This window comes from Pelodiscus sinensis, chromosome 17, assembly GCF_049634645.1.
Source record: "Pelodiscus sinensis isolate JC-2024 chromosome 17, ASM4963464v1, whole genome shotgun sequence".
Classification (NCBI taxonomy): domain Eukaryota; kingdom Metazoa; phylum Chordata; order Testudines; family Trionychidae; genus Pelodiscus; species Pelodiscus sinensis.
In genome coordinates, this window is record NC_134727.1 from 20,989,106 (window position 1) to 21,006,547 (window position 17,442).

The 17,442-nt window shown below is 47.5% G+C and overlaps 1 protein-coding gene across 3 annotated transcripts in view; it reads left to right on the forward strand.

Annotated features, from left to right (window-relative positions):
• The window catches only part of PPP2R2B (protein phosphatase 2 regulatory subunit Bbeta), a 306,812-nt gene that overhangs the window by 174,510 nt on the left and 114,860 nt on the right, over positions 1-17,442 (forward strand). The gene's annotated exons all lie outside the window — the stretch shown is intronic.

The window sequence follows — 17,442 nt, forward strand, 5'->3', positions numbered from 1 at the left end:
TAGTACCAGGGCTGGCCTTAGGCCTGCGCCTAAGGGGGCCCCGCGCCCCTGAACCCAGAACTGCTGGCGAGTTACAGAGCCGGGGCCCTGCTCCACCACTATGTGGAGCTGGGTCTCTCCCCTGGCTCTGCCTGGAGCGGGCCCCGGACACCCCTGTCGGGTGTTCCCCTCCCCCGCGCATCCTCCCACCCCGTCCCCAGAGCGTCCCCCTCAGCCCCGCCCGTGCACAGCTCCTTATTGCCGCCTGCTGCTGCTCATGTGCAGCGCTGCACGTGGGCGGAGAGGACGCCCAGGCTGTGAGGTGATGTCACGGCCCTGGATTTTAAAAGTCCTGGGAGGCCACATTGTGGGGCCTCGCTGGTTCCGGGTTCGGCCTCCGGTGCTTGAGTGCAGGCCCCACAACCGCAACATGGAAGGCAGAAGGTAGGGAACGGGCTTGTGCGGTGGCGGTGGGGCGGGGCGGGGGGAAGGGAAGGGGCTTGGGCTTAGGTGGTGTTGGGGGTGGGGGTGGGGGTGGGATGAGGGTGCGGGGAAGGGGCTTGGGCGGAGGCAGACGGGTGGAGGGGGGGTGGAAGGAGAAGGGACTTGGGTGGGGGGAGGGGGAAGGGAAGGCACCAAGAGACAGGAGTGCAGGAGAGACAAATGACAGGGGGCCAAGGGCAGGAGGGGAGGTGTCAGTGGGAGAGGGGACAGGGTGATGCTGGGAGAGGAGAGGGGAAGGGCATTGGAGGCTAGAGGGGGAGGTGCTGGGAGAAGGCTGAAAGAAGGGGTGGGCATGAGAAAGGTGGGGATGGAGCAAGGCATGTGTGAGGGCACAAGGGGGCAGGAGGGGAATGGTGCAGAGAGTGGTGAGGGGGTGGGCATCAGGGAAAAAGGGGGCAGGGCAGTAAGGGAAGGGGGAGGCACCAGGAGGGTGCAGGGCTAAGGGAAGGTGCAGGTGCCAGGGGATTTTGGGGTGAAGCAGAAGGGCAGAAACCTGCAAGGGAAGGACCAGAACCAGAGGAGAGAGGCAAGGGAGGTGTTTGAAGAGGGATGAGGAGGGTTAGCACAGGGGGGAGAGAAGGGCTGGTGGAGGGGGGGCAGGTTGCAGGAGTGCTGAGGGCAGTGAGAAGGGCAGGAGTCAGGACAGCAGAGGAGGGTGAGGAGTTGGGGGGCAGCAGGCACCAGGGGAGATGATGGAGCAAGGAGAGGAGACCTGGCAGCAGAGAGAAAAGGTAAAGGTATTAATAAATATTTTTAAATCTTGGTATGCTGCCCTCTGCCAGTTTGTTTGCAACCTGCGGTGCAGTTTGGGTTTATGTGGGGATCAACACATGGCTGGTGAGTGGGAGCCAAAACAAAAATGTAGTCAGTGTAATGATCTTCTGTTGATGTGTTTTAGTAATTAAATTCTTGGACACTTGATGTGTTTTAGTAATTAAATTTCATTGCTCATGAAAAGTGCTGTCACATGGGTAGAAATCAGGTAAATATTGCATTTTATTAATATCAGCAGAACTGACTTAAATGGGGCCTGTGTGTTGTGTAGTCTTGCCTTAATCTTTGTATTCATGCCTGTCAGTGTGAGAGAAGCTATTTGTATATATTTGCTTGCATATGCAACCACACTTAAGTTGAGGCCCTCAGCATGTTCTGTAAGTATCAGTGTGGCCCCTGGGGCTTCCAAAGTTGAGTTGCCCTCGCTCATCCCTGACAGGTGTCTGTCTAATCTGGTCTTAAATATCTCCAGTGATGGAGATTCTGCAATCTCACTAGGCAATTTATACCAGTGTTTAACCACCCTGCCAGGCAGGAAGCTTTTCCTAATGTCCAATCTAAACCTCCCTTGCTGCAATTTAAGCCCATTGCTTCTCATCCTAACCTCAGAGGCGAAGCAGAACCATTTTTCTTCCTCCTCCTCATGATACTTTTAGATACTTGAAAGCTGCTCTCATGTCCCTGTTCAGTCTTCTCTTTTCCAAGGTACACAAGGCCAATTTCTTCAGCCTTGACTCCTATCTCATGTTCTCTAGACCTTTCCTCATTTGTGTTAATCTTCTCTGGACTTTCTCCAGTTTCTCCACATTTCCTGAAATGTGGCACCCAGAACTGGACATGATACTCCAGTTGGGGCCTAATGTAGGCTCATTCCCTGCCTAGGGGACGTGAGACTGGGCGGGTTAATTTCCAATCCTCTTGTTTATTCTTTTCTTAAGCCAGGAGGGCACAGTAGTTCTGATGGGGGTTGGAGAGGGGATGGAAGTCAGATCCAAGATCAATGAGCCCTGGGAAGTGGGCCCATTGAAAGGAGACTGGACCTGTGGATGCCTTGGGGATCAGCAGCAAGGGCCTGCTTTGGGAAGCCCCCTCTTTGGAGGTGAATGTGGCAGCATTGAGACGCCACCCAGACGCAGGTGCCACAGACACTAACTGCAGATTCATGGGACGGCTCTCATAGATCTTGCACATGCATAAGATGATAGATCTGCACGAGAGGGGGCAGTGGCGTAGTGAGGGGGCTGGAGGGGTCAGTTGCCCCGGGAGAAAAATAATATTAAAATGGATCAAAATTATAGGTGCTTTGTGAATATGCTGACTTGAGAGTGGAAAGATTTCGTATTATCATATATGATTTCTGGTAACCCATTTCAAATATGAAAAACTAGGTTGATACCTGTTCATATGAGGAGCTGTTGAATTCAGTTCACCATTTGCGGTATCTCCATTAGGATGTTTAGTGGAGAAGATATTATTGTTATTTTATTTATACTGTGGGCAAAGCATGGGCTCACAAGAATTCCTCCATTGTTTTACCATGAGTCTCAAAACATTTGTTGTTTTTCTAAAGGCCTGGAGTCTGTTGATTATGTAGGAATCTCAGCTTTCATTTAAAAAAAGTTCTCTGTACTTCTGGGCCTTACAGCTAAGGAGGAAAGCTTTAAAACATGAACCCTAAATATTCAAACAAAAGGCCAATAAAAATCCAACATGTTTTATTTTTAAAACATCTTATGATTTGTAGACCATTCTCATAACTTTGTGTAGGCGTTTCTTGTGATTTTTGGTTTGGCAATACTGCTCTTTGGTGAATTTAGAGAGGTCTCTCCCTTCAGTTTCCCTTTCCACCTTCCTTTTTTGTCACAGGTCATCAGAGAATCATAGACAATGGAGAGTAGGGTAAGTCCATGACTATGGTTAATAGTTAGTCACCCTGACCAGTCATTATCAGCCAGTGGTCTGAATGAGCTATTTACTAGCATCTGTTAATCAACTGTAGGAAAAGGCTTCAGGAGCAGACCTTATTTATATAGACAACTTACTTTGCCACAGAGATCAGTAGACACACTTGCTGTGTCAGGGTGATCAATTTTGGCGCTTTTGGGTTGAAATTCACTTAAGACTTGGAGCTAGGAGAATGAAATGTTATTATCCATATTGTATGATTAAAAGACGTGAACTTAATATGACCTGGCTTAGGGTCTACCATAACTTGAACACTAAACAAAGGATAGTGAGTCACATCTAACTGAAAGTCACAAAAGATGGAAACAGGTTTTATTTCTGGTGGTGTAGAGTCTATTTGGGAGTCCTCAATTACAGGCAGTCCCCGGGTTACGTACAAGATAGGGACTGTAGGTTTGTTCTTAAGTTGAATCTGTATGTAAGTCGGAACTGGCATCCAGATTCAGCCGCTGCTGAAACTGATCAGTTTCAACAGCGGCTGAATCTGGACACCAGTTCCGACTTACATACAGATTCAACTTAAGAACCCCAGGCATCCCCAAGTCAGCTGCTGCTGAAACTGATCAGCAGCTGATTCCAGGAAGCCCGGGGCAGAGAAACTCTGCCTCGGGCTTCCTGTAGTCAGCCGCTGGTCAGTTTCAGCAGCGGCTGACTTGGGGACTCCTGGGGCAGAGCAGCTCGGGTGCTGCTGGGTTGGTCCAGTAGCACGGCCACTCCTCGGCGCTACTGGACCAACCCAGCAGCACCCCAGCTGCTCTGTCCCAGGCGTCCTGATTCAGCCGCTGCTGAAACTGATCAGCAGTGGCTGAATCAGGACTCCTGGGGCAGAGCAGCTGGGGTGCTGCCGGGTTGGTCCAGTAGCACCAAGGAGCGGTGCTGCGGGACCAACCGGCAGCGCCCCACCTGCTCTACCACAGGCCCCGGGCTTTGCTCCACGTCTCCCTGGTCTGCTGGGGGGGGGGGGCATTAGCTGCGTTCCCCCCCCCCCCCCAGCAGACCAGGGAGACGCAGAGCAAAGCGGCGGAGGACCCGGGCCGGACCCACAGCGCTTCCAGATCAGTGCCGCGGGTCCGGCCCGGGTCCTCCGCCACTTTGCTCCGCGTCTCCAAGGTCTGCTGGCTCCCCCAGCAGACCAGGGAGACGGGGAGCAGCTTTTCTCACCCCGGAGGAGGCGGGCGGCGGGACCAGGCGTCCCGCCGCTTCAGTCCTCCGGGGCGAGAAAATCCCCGTTGGTAACTGCGGATCCAACATAAGTCGGATCCGCGTAATTCGGGGACTGCCTGTATATCTGACACTTTACATCCAGTGTTTAAAGGCAGAGCGGACTAGAATCAATTGAGTCCTTGTCTTGTCTCAGTGATCGCTTGAGCAAAAATAATTGATAAAATCTTGTCTAGACTGATCTTGGACGCAACATGCAGAGACTGTGTTGAAGAGCAGTGCAGAGGCAATGGTGGTGAGGTACCATATTACCTAGTGAAATCATTGGTGCTGAAATCACAAAGGACTGGAATTTGACCACAGAACTGACATTTTCTTAACAAAGACTCAATTTTTTGCTATTTAAAAAGTAAATCAATGTAACAGAAAACTGCAACGCCCTCTGTTAACTTTTTAAAAATCAAACTTTAAACTTTATTGAAAAAATTGGATAGTTTGCAATTGAAAATATTTGACCTACACTTAAGGCAGCTGATTTAATTTTGTGTAAAATTTTGCATAATAAAGGATGCTTTTTTTTTTAAATGTTCAACTACATTTTGATCAGATCTACTTCTGATGTGATATTTGTGCGTGGTTGTGGTTTGCATGGGTGCATGGTTTTTTTGTTTTTTTTGTTTTTTTTTTTTTGCTTAACAAAAAATCCTGGGTGGGGGGCCCCACCAAAGTGGTTCGAATTGGGCCCCACACTTCCTAAAGACGGCCCTGCATAGTATCAAACAAGAAGGGTGAAAAGGAGATTAGTTTTGAAAAGGAATGAAGTCTTCCTGTGTGAATCATTTTTCTGGATCATCTTCAGAAAAAGACTCCTGGTCCACTTCCTGCCTGGCCAAAAAATTCTGCAGGAAGTATGGATGCTTCCTGCAAAATTTTATTCCTGATCAATGTCATCTGTGATTTATCTCTAGTGTTTGAACCAAACTTTACTTAGCTAAGAGTGAAATTAGTCATGGACAGATTTCAGAGATCTGCCTCTTTTGAGAGGGAATCAACTATTTGGCACACAGATATTGCCAACAGAAGATATAAATCCTTTGAAAATCTACACCCAACACAAAAAAATAATCTACCTTGACAGACTAGAGACAGCCAAATATTCCCTCATGGCTTGATCCAACTCCCACAGAAGTCAATGGGAAGTTGATTTTAATAGGAGCTGGACTGGGCTCAAAATGCTTAATCTAAGAAGAAAAAGCTGGGAAGAACAAACTTCAAACTACTACTTACAACAGAAATGCCAGAGTAGAGAAAAAGACCTGCACAGACTAAGATCAAACCAGTTGTCAGTTCTTTCCACCTGCCCACTCCCTCTTTCTTATTTTGGGGGATGGGGAGTAGGGATGTTAAATACTGGTTAATTGAATAGTCGATTAACCTTATGAATTCTTATTGGTTAATCAACTATTCTGTAGTCCCCAGGAATGGGACCGGAAGCCAGTGCACCAGAGACCACAGTGTGGGGTGCCAGGTGGGAACTGATCCACAAGGGGAAGCAGTTTAAAAACCAGCTCCCCTTGGCTGCCTCTGATAGAGGCAGCAGCACAGGGTAGCAGCAGCCCCTGTCCAGGTTGGGGCTGAGCTCCCAACCCAGTACAAGCCAGAGCTGAACCAGGCTGTCTGCCCACCTGGCTCCTAATACACTTCAAATGCTGAGCCACAGCAGGGATAGGTCCTGGACCCAGTGAAGTCAGGACTGAGCTCAGCTGCTGGCCAGCCTGCTAAAAAAATTACTGGTAGGTTGGGGGGGTGGGCAGTGGGAATGCGTGTAGTCTATAACATTAGCCTATAAGCATTTGCTTATCAGTTAATTGACTACACTATTAAATCCCTAATGGGGAGTAGGTGCTGAAATCAAATCCTAATCACCACCCCTTGTTCCTTAAGAGGACTAGTAGTCTGTTAGCTCTGGTCTATACTATGAAGTATCCATACTACCAAGCCTGTTGTTTCGAAATAACGGCTGGTTATTTCAAAATAATGACTCCTGCTTTCCAAAAGGAATAATGCTTATTTTGAAATAGCGGTAGTGTGGACACTCCACTGCTGCTATTTCGAAATAACTACTCCCTGGAGTCATTCAAAGTAATTACTCCCCAGTGCTTCCTGGGGCTTTAAGTCGAGGTAGCACATCCCCATTAAGGGAGCCTGCCTCAGACTAATTTTGAGGTTTCCCTGTAGTGTAAATGCACTATTTCAAAGTAGTTATTTCAGGAGTTATTTCAAAATAATTTGCTAGTGTAGACATGCCCTTAAATAGAATTGTTCATATTTTGCAAGAAGCAATTTGGACCAACTTGGAAATAGAGTATTTTACTAAAAAATGCAGCCAGCATTTGTTTCAGTACATACTGCTATTCTGAGAGAGCATCAGGGAGCTCTACAAACGACTGCTGTTTTGCCATCATCTTATATATTTTAGAAATGTGCATCTGTCCCTCTGTGAGTCTGTTTGTTCAAGAACTCCTTCTAAGTGGTAAGAGCTAGGACCACCCAATTTGCTATGCAACTTCCTCTTACCGTAACTTAAACAAGATCAGGGGTTGTGCTAAGGTAATGGGATGTATGTGCAATTGAATTTTCTCATAAAATGGAAATGGAGGGATCTGGTAGGAGGGAGTTATGCTGCAGAATGACCACAGGGAGACAGCAAGGGGCCAGAGATGAGAACCAGAACAGCTATAACTCCATTGAGACAGCATGGGACAGGGACAGCTACCTACTATATATTTCAGAGAGTTTGTCTGTCTGTCTGTCTGTCCCCAGCTGGGGCTCTTGCACAGATGGGAGAGGGTGCCCACTGTAGCCGCCGAAGTCATGGACAGGTGCTTTACCCTGGCTCCAAGCTTCTGTGGTGAGAGAGGACTGGGGTTGTCCTCTCTCCCCAGGACACCCTGCATACTGAACCCCTCCCCCCCGAATCCCACTCTAAAGCAGTGATTTAAATAAAGAAAAACAAAACTTATTTGAGTTAAGGACTCAAGCAACACTGGGTAAATCTACTAGTTTAATATAATAGCATCATCCTTTCTATTTTTCCTTGTCATTAAATTTTTAGAATACATAATACGTTCGTCAGTGTATTCTAATTGATTTTGATTTGGTTCATATGTTAATAATAAGACTTCAAGCTTAAGCTGATACTTTGATTTGTATATTGTGGCAAACAAGCCAGGACAGGATTAGCTCAGTCTAATGGTTTTGTGCAGGGTTTTGGGGGTTTGTTAAACTATTTATTTATTCATTCATTTATTTGTGTGCTAATACTGCCTAAGGAAGCTCTGTGTGTGAGCACATACTGCAATAAAACATGGCTGGCTTATGCCAGCTGACTCATGCTTGGACTGCAGGGCTATAAAATTGTAGTGTAGATGTCTATGCTCACAGACCTTGTGAAAAGGGAGGGTCTCAGAGCTTGGCCTCCAGTCCAAGCCCAGACATCTATACTAGCGGTTCCCAACTGCCGGTCCACAGATCGGTGCCAGGTCATGAACCACTGGCTGCCGGGCTATGCGGCTGCTGTGGCTGAAGCTGGCTCTCTCTGTGGCTCTGGGGGCTGGCCACACTCCCTAGAATGGGAAGCCTCACTCTAGGGAGTGAGGTGGTGTGGTGGGGGTCAAAGGGCTAAGAGGTATTGGGTGAGGGCATATTAAGGTCATGGGACAAGAGGGTGTTGGCATGGGCTGTAGGGGTCAGTGGTTAAAGAGTCAAAGGGCATGAGGCATAGGGGTGGGGGCCAAAGGGTGTTAGGCACTGGGGAGCAGGGGTTGGGGTTAAGGAGGGAGGGCTGGGGCTGAGGAATGGCAGGGGCTAGAGGTCAAAGGGCAAGAGGGGGTGGGTTGCAGTGGGTTAATGGTTATGGAGCCAGGTGTGCTGCAGCTTGTGCCTCTGTCTCCAGGGATAGCAGATCTGATGGTGTCTGAGCAGGGTTGGGGGGACCTCAGCGCTTGTGAAACAGGCAGTTGTAGGTTCATGGGGCTGGATCAGGGTTTGGAACAACAGGCAGTCATGGAGTTTGTGGAGCAAGGGGCACCAACAGTAGTGGGGCAGGATTAGGGAGCACTTGGAGTGGTGGGGCAGGATCCAGGGAAATGGGAGGTTGTCAATTTAAGTCCGGGGTCGCTGGGACACAGCATGCCAAGGCTGGTAATGAGAGTGGATGCAGGACAGGCTCCAGGCAAGACAGAGGTGGTTGACAAGCAGTTGGCAGCAGGGGGTGTTGAGAAGTGGGAGATGGTGGTTACTGGGGTGACAGGTTTGGCAAGACAGACTTGTGAGGTAATGGGGTTAGTGGGATATTGGGTATATCAGATGATGAGATTGGCCAGTTTCATAATACAGAGTACCAGGGTTGGCTGAACAGAGTCAAGGAGTTCTGGGGTTGGAGGTAGAGGGATGTGCAGTGACAAAACAGGGACAGTGGGTGAGTGGGTTAGCAGACAGGTAACACTTTATTTGCATATTCATTATTTAGATGATGGATATGCAAATAAAATGTTACTGGTCCGCCAAAAGTTTGTGAATGGGTTTGCAGGTGCGCAGTGTAAAAAAGGTTGGAACCACTGATCTACAATGCAATTTTATAGCCCTGAAGCCCAAGCTCTACGCACTAGAGTTAGCTGACAGGGAGCAGCCATGGATGTTCTGTTGCCGTGTAGAGACATCCTCTGTGTTTAGCTTCAAAGATGGAAACCCCCAACACCAGACGTAGAGCTTCCAGCAAAGCTCTTCAAATCCTTGTCAGAATCAATTGAATTAAATCCCCTCGGATGGAGAGTTTTATTTTGTTTTTCAGTTTGAGCTAATGAATGTCTATGTGTAAATTTGGAAGCTTGTTATGTTCCAAGGTTTTCCCCAAAAATGTGAGGCTTCATCCATCCATTTCTGCTAAGTCCTGTCTCACATCTTCAATGTATGTGAAGATCTGAAAAAGGAACGGGGTTATAAACAGTCTGCTCAAGAGTCTGTAATCCATGGTATTGTCATTAACTAAACAGAAAGCCAATGAATTCTGTTTGGATTTGCAGGCTTAACAGACTTAGGCTTAAGGCGTCCTAAAGTAGATACTAGGTACCTTGAACAGAACACATTACTCAGGTAATGTGGTGTGTAGGTCACAGTGCAGCCTCTTTACTGAGGAAATAAAGAAAGTTGAAGTGGCTATGAATAAATATTTGATAATAGGCAGCCTTCTAATAAAGGTAGAGCCAAGTTGTGGACTTTATATTTGAGGAACCTTTGGGGTGGTTGTCAGCCGAAATTATCAGGGCAGTGTGTGCGTGTGTTACACCCAAGTCTTCAACTGCTGAGACGCAAAGTCTCGTTGTAGTGGGCAGCCTAGGAGGCTGCAGGGCACCCCAAAAAATAGTTTAACGTCTGTGACTTTACTGCTAGGACCGGGGTCCCGTCGCAGAGGGCAGCAAACAGGCTCTCAGACGCCCCGGTGTGTGTGTGCGCTATACACCCGAGACGTCAACTGCTGAGACCGGGGTCCCTTGCAGCGGGCAACCTGGAGGAGGTTGACGGGAGCCCAATAAGTTTACAGGGAGAGCTTATAACACCTCAGATTTTAGCTGCTAGGATACAGAAATCCCTTCGCAGCGGGCAGCCTGGGGAGGCTGAGAGGTGCCCCAACGGATCTGTCCCCTGGAAGCAACACGATCCAAAATGCCCAAGCTCTCCCTATATCTGTCCCTATTGACCGTCTGAAGTTCTTTTGTTTTATGTTCGGTTTGGGTACAGCAGCACGGGTTCAAGTCAGAAGCTTGACACTCACTGGCTTATTTATAGGAGAAAGAAAGAGAAAATAAAATAAAGAAACTTGGTTCAGTGTATATATATATTTTATAAGTGAATGAGGGCACCCCACTTATTCCCAAAGTTTATAGCTAAATCACCTTACCAAAGGCAGTTTACAATAGAAATGAAGCAGTTTGCCTTAAGAAACTATAATAAAGTAACTAAACTTATAACAGAGTGACAATTAAAGTGTACACATAAAGGAAACACATTGCAGGTACAATTCTCACCCTTGCGTTCCAGACTTGGCGTGGCCAGCGTCTTTCTCTCAATCCCTCGGGAAGAAGTAGGGCGAGGTTGGGTATCCCACGGTCCTCTGGAGACAATCAATACCTGCCAGCAGGTGTAGGTGATTGGAGCTCAAATGGGGTGGGCACCTAAACCCCTCTTTATACCCCTTGGGTCACATGGGCTTCTTCCTGGTCTCAAGTGGCCAATTAGGAAAAATGGCTTTGAATGCCAAGTTTCCCACGAAGGGTGCAAAGCATAATTTACACCTGGGAAAATGCAGACAATGGGCACCTCTGGTATGTGATGGGCGAAGATTCCTCTCCTGAGACAGTGCAGGCGTGTCAATTACTGGTACTAGCCATCAGGGCGACGGGAGGCCTCCCAGTCGTCAGCTAGCCCATTTACTGTCTGGTTTCTATTTATGGTAGAGTCAGGGACAGGCTCCACACCTGCGTTCCCAGGGCATCAAAGGCTGACTGCCTTTCTCTTGCTCTCTGGGGGGGAAAACAAGATGCGGTTCGTGTCTGGCTACAGTGGTCTAATGGCCTGAAACAGTGCCTAATAAGGGTGGACTCCAAAGAGTTAGTCCAAAACTCACTGGGAGAATTGCCATTCATTTCAATGGATTTAGGTTCAAGCCCTTATGCAGGGTCCACTAGCATGGCTCATATTGCTGAGTGTGTCTATCAGCAGAGTTCATAGATGCTGGAGCTAGGGTTGCTGCCACACTACCTGATGTGAAGTGCATTTTATTCAGAGTTTACAGTTTGGTTCAATGGCTCTGACTATCCTCCCCTAATATTGTTCCAGCACCCCTGACAGATGCTTGAGGTAAATTGGCATGAAGTATGTCAGCAGAAAAATATGGGGAGCTACTGAGCACTCTTATCGACTCCATTAGGCATTTGCTCTGTTAACCCTATAAAGCTCTAATTCAGGGGCGGGCAATAATTTTTAATGGGGGATCACTCCAAGATTTTGGGAAGTGGTCAAGGGCCACACTTCTGTGGAGGGGGAACGGGGTGTAGAAAGAAGCATGGGATAGAGGACTGGGGTGCAGGAGGGAGTGTGGGGTTTGGATGAAGGAGGGGGTTATAATCTGGGGCAGGAGCTTGCACTGCAGGGTCCAGGAGGGGTTATGGGTGCAGGAAAGGATATTGGCTTGGGAGAGCGGTGCTGGGTCTAGGATGGGGTTGTAACCTGGGAGAAGAGGGAAAAGGGGGTACAGAGGGTTTGGGTGGTGACATGGGGCAGAGGAATGGGGTACAGATTTGGGGGGGTATGTGTACAGGAGAGGATTCTAGCCTGGGGGAGAAGGAGGTGCAGGGTCTGGGAGAGAGTTGTGACCTGGAGGAGGTGGGGAAAGGTGATGGCCTGGGGCAGGTAGTTGGGAAGAGAGATGGGGTGGGGTGCCAGAGGCAGGCTTTGGCTGGGAGATGCTTACCTATGTGGCTCCCAGCCAGCAGCTCTGCAGACTACCTGCCTATGGACTGCTCCATTTGGCTCTGCTCCAGCCAAGGCAGGGAGGGAGTAAGGAAGCTTCATTCGCTGCCCCTGCCTTCAGCAAAATTTCTCAGCTCCTTTTGGCCTGAAACTGGCCAATGGGAGCTTGGGGATTTTGCTAGGAGGTGGGGACAGCGTACAAAGCTTTCTCCTTCCTGCCCAGTTTGCAGAGCAATTAGCAGCCAGCTGTTTAAAGCGGCTGCAGCTGCTTTGTTGTAAGGGTGTAGATGAGGCAGCAGTGGGCTGGATCTGGCCTGCTAGCCACCTCTTGCCTTCCCCTGCTCTAATCCCTTGCTTAATTACAGAACAAAATGAACTTCACCAGAGGCAACAAGCTATCACTTATCTGTTTGTTTATTCATTTATACCTTTCTGTTCTGTGCTCAGCAGTATATTTTTCTTTATAATTATGCTGCTGAGCAGCATAGCTGGGATACCAACTGTAGATATCTTCAAGCACAGAGATTAGGTCTATCATGTTGTTAAAGATGGATTTCTGTTATCATACCCCTAGCAGATCCTAACAGTAATGTGACCCATGACCTCTCTATTTGAGATAGAGGTTCAATGGAGATTTATCACAGGGTAAATATGGAGGAAGTATATAGACTTTGTATTAGATATTTATATATCAGGACAACAGCAGTGCAGAAAGGCTTCTTACTTGAAATTTCTGATCTTTTGAAAAATGTGTGTGTCCGGATGCCTGCCGAGATTTGTAAAATAAATACTGTTGTACCCTCTGCTATTTACTTCTTTCTAGTAAGAGGCACAATGCTTTCTTATTCAGTTACAAGAGAAAAAGCTCACAAGATAAAAGCTGAGGATTTAATGTCAGAAAGATCTATGGTTTCACTGAAAAGTTAAAACAATCTAGGCATGTTCTTAGTTAATTTTTGCTGTAGATTTAAGTTATTCTGCAACATACTTGATTACAGTGAGACTTCCACTGTTAACTTTTAAAACAAAAGCAAAAAAATTCCAATTTGGATTCAAATGATGTATTCCTTTTATAGTTGTAATCGCCTAGCTAATATTCTGGGTGTTGTACAAAGTAAAAACAAGTCAATATAATAGGTCAAAAGATAATATAAGGAGAAACTGTTAAATTAAGAAACATTAAATATAGGTAGACCACTGGGAGAGTTGAGGGGAAGTTTCCTGAAAATGTTACTTCTCAGGGTCTTGTCCAGCCTAGTGCTGAGTGCTGTTAACTTCCATTGATATAAATGGTAGACACAGTGTACATTTTGTAGTTCTCACTATTAAAATGGAGTGGCCAAAATCTATATGGGTATGGGACAGTCCTGTATCGGGGCCTGATCTCTCTGAAGTGAGTGAGAATTTTTCAATTGACTTTGATGGGCATGTGATGGGGCCAAGAGTGCAAAAATAATGGAGTTGGCAGACCAATGCAAGTCTCTGATATAACGCCGTCAAAGAAGCAGGGTGCATCTTCTTTGTAGCTGACTGGTCTAAATAAGATTTGTCGGACGGACATTCTGTTACTGTCCATGGAATATTGGTAGCCAGGCAATTGCCACAGAGAGAAAGGGTTAATTGGCACTAAAGGAAATTGGTGTTATGGCAGATGCAAGTTGTAAGCTGGGGTGGGCAATAATTTTTGTTGGGGGGCCACTCCAAGATTTTGGAAAGTGGTTGAGGGCCGCACTCTTCCATGATATTAATGGATATGCAGAGTCTGGGATGGAGGTTGGGTAAGGGACTGGGGTACAGGAGGGAGACTGGAGTCTGGGAGGGAGTTGGGATGAAGCAGGTGGTTGTGACTTAGGGCAGGGGACTGGAGTTCAGGTTAGGAGGAGATTGTGATCTGGGGCAGGAGATTGGGGTGTCAAATCTGGGAGGGGGTAGGAGTGTAAGAGGGGGACAGCGGGTTTGGGTGTGTTGAGTGGGGGGTACAGACAGTTAGGGCAGGAAAGGGCTGGGGTGCCAGAAGCAGGCTGTGGCCAAGAGACTTACTTGTCAGCTGCCGAACTTGCCTGCCTGCAGAGTTTAAAATGTTTCTCTGCCAGCCAACCTGCTTGCCTGGCCATGTGCTTCATGAATAACTGATCCCAGGAGAGGGGGTGTGATTCTTCTTAGCTGCCTATTATTCTAACACTATCTAGCACTTTAAAGACTAACAAGATGGTTTATTAGGTGATGAGCTTTCATGGGCCAGACCCACTTCCTCAGATCAAATAGTGGAAGAAAATAGGCATGACCATATATACCAAAGGGATACAATAAAAAAAAGTGAACACTCATAAAAAGGACAAATCAAATTTCAGAACAGGTGGCTGGGAGGGGGGGGGGGGAAGAGGTAAATGTCTGTGAGCTAATTATATTAGAGGTGATAATTGGGGAAGCTATCTTTGTAATGGGTAAGGTAATTAGCGTCTTTGTTAAGACCACGGTGTAAAGTGTCAAATTTAAGCATGAATGACAGTTCAGAGGTTTCTCTTTCAAGTCTGATGTGAAAATGCCTTTAAAGCAGTATGCAGGTAATCAAGACATTGAGACAATGCCCTTTCTGGTTGAAATGGCAAGAAACTGTTTTTTCTTTGTGATCCTGTCTATCTGTTTTGTGTGCATTGATTGTTTGGTGAAGCGTCTGAGACGTTTGTCCAATGTACATAGCAGACGGACACTGTCGGCACATGATGACATAAATTATATTTCTGGATGAGCAGGAATATGTGTTCTTGATTTTATAACTAAATTGGTTAGGTCCAATAATGGTGTCAGCAGAGTAAATATGTGGCCAAAGCTGGCAACGGGGTTTGTTGCAAGGAAAAATCCCAGGGTTGGCATTAGTGTGGTATGTCCTGTGGTTGTTGGTAAGAATCATCCTGAGGTTAGGTGGTTGTCTGTGGGAGACTACGGGTCTGTCTCCCAGAGCCTCTCGGAGTGTAGTATCCTGTTCTAGTATAAGTTGTAGTTTATTGATAATGTGTGGGATGGGTTTAAGTTGGGGGCTATAGGTGATGACAAGTGTTGTTCTATTGTTGGTTTTCTTGGGTCTGTCTTGATGTAGATGGTTTCTGGGTATTCGTCTGGCTATTTCAATTTGTTTTTTTATTTCTCCGGGTGGGTAACTGAGGTTTATAAATGCTTGGTAGAGATCCTGAAGTTTCTGGTCTCTGTCAGTGGGATTAGAGCAGATGCGGTTATCGAAGGGCTTGGCTATAGTTGATGGATCGTATGGTGTGTTCTGGATGGGAGCTGGAGGCATGAAGGTAACTGTATGAGTCAGTGGGTTTTCTGTAGAGAGTGGTGTCTAATTTACCATTGGTGATTTGTACTTTGGTATCCAGGAAATGGATCTCTTGTGTAGAATGGTCCAGGCTGAGATTGATGGTGGGGTATAGGATGTTAAAATCTCTGTGGAATGTCTCCAGTGTTTCTTGGCCATGGGTCCAGATCATAAAGATGTCATCGATGGAGCGTAAGTAGAGAAAGGGTAAAAGGGGACGGGATGTGAGGAAACGTTGTTCTAAGTCAGGGCTACAACGTGCTCCCTCAGCAGGTCCGTGTACACACGCCAGTGCCTGCAGGAGCTATGGATCCATGATGGTGGTGGGGCAGGTGTGGTGCTCCCCTGTTGGGTAGAGGGTCCGGCTGTGGAGGAAAATAGGAGGAGACAATCACTCTCTGTGTGCACCCTTGCTGTCCCCGAGGACATGCTGTGGCTGTCAGGGGCTCTCCTTTGGACAGGAGACTCAGGGGTGTTACACATGATACCGTGTGTGAATTGGGCAGCAGCCTGAAAGCCTCACGGGGGCCCCACGGTGGCAATGGGGCTAGCTGGCCCTCCACACTGCCAACCTGCCCGGGTGTGGTGACCCCTCAAAGCACTCACCTGATGTTCCTTCCCCGATGTCCACGGATGCCTGGGAGGCCTCTGGGGTCTGGGTGTCTGCTGCTTCCTCTTCCTCCTCTTTCTTCTGGTGCAGCTCTCCCGCCTCTCCTGCCTGGTTTTCCTCCCTCAGGAAGGGTTGGTCCACGATGTGGTGGGGTAACCCGGCCTCCACCACACACAGTGAAGTCTGGGCTTCCCCACCGCCCAGGATCTGTTCCAATTCCCATAGTAAGGGCAGGTCTCGGTGGCTGCCTTGGAGCAGGAACTCTGGTCTTGGGCCCCGGAATATCCCTGCCACAGCTCCTTTACCTTGGCCCTGACTTGTGCCATGGTGCGGGGGTGATGCCCTTTGGTGGCCAGTCCCTGGGCTGGGCGCTCATAAATGTCCATATTCCTGCGGCGTGTTTGCAGGGCCTGCAGGGCTTCTTCCTGGGACCAGAGCTCCAGGAGTTTTTTGATTTTTGGCCCTGACCATGCTGGTGCCCTCCTTTTGGTGCCCCAGGCTCTGTCCCGAGAAGGCCTTGGCCTTGAGGCTGGGACATGGCTGTCACGGCTGGCCCGGGTGCTCTGGCTATCTGCCGGACAGCAAGGCCTGTCTGGGTTCCTGTGCCTTTGAGACTGCAGCCAGGAACCACAGAGGTGCTGTACATGTGAAGGCTAGACTGTCTACCAGGGCTTCTTCCTGGAGGCCTTTTTTGTCGACGTATCCAGCTCCCTGCGTCCACACACACCTTTTGTTGACAGATCTGTCGACAAAGGCGTTCTTCCTCGTAAAACGAGGTTTACTGCTTACTGTCGACAGAACGCAGCAGTAGTGTAGACGCAGGTATAGTTTTGTCGGGAGGGCATTCATGAAGGCAGGGTATATTGCCTTTTTATTTATTATTTAAACGGTCTTGTTTTGTAGGGCTTTTAAGTCAAAGCACTACATAAAGATCTGCATCTTTAAGAGTGTTGCTAGGTGCCACTGTGCTACAGCTGTTTGCGTCCAAAATAAATCGCTTTTAGATATCTACCTACTTGATACGGCTCCAGAAGTTGAATAAACCGTCTTTGGCTGATTAAATTCAGATCTGTTCAACAGATGCCAGGTACTGTCTGTATATTGCTTCAGAACGTGCTGTTTACTTACGCTTAATGCCACAAATCTATGGTTAGGGGTATCCTCTTAAATATACGCATTATTTTGAGGTTGTGGTTTCCGTGTATTGGTTTTTTAAAAGTTGACTGTCACATTGACTCAGCTGGTGTCTATGTAAAAAGTGTTGGGTTTTTTGTCAAGTTCCATACTTCCCTTTCCATTTATCTGCATGTGTGATGACACCACCCACACTTGATCACTAATTCATTGGCTTCTGTTCTTCTGGGCTGCCATCCCCACATTCCTTGCATATACTTGGCTCTGTGTTCCACAGATGCTATCTTTTTCTATGTGCCTTCACAGACTGTCACCATTGGGAGATGTCTCTTGGACCATGCTATTTAAACTGTGCCCCAATTTGAGTGTGTTCTATTTTTTTTCCACCTATTTCAGTCACTAGAGTCACCCTTCCAGAACTATATAAATAATGCCTCATCCAGTTAGTTGCATAGCTTCGTTCATTATG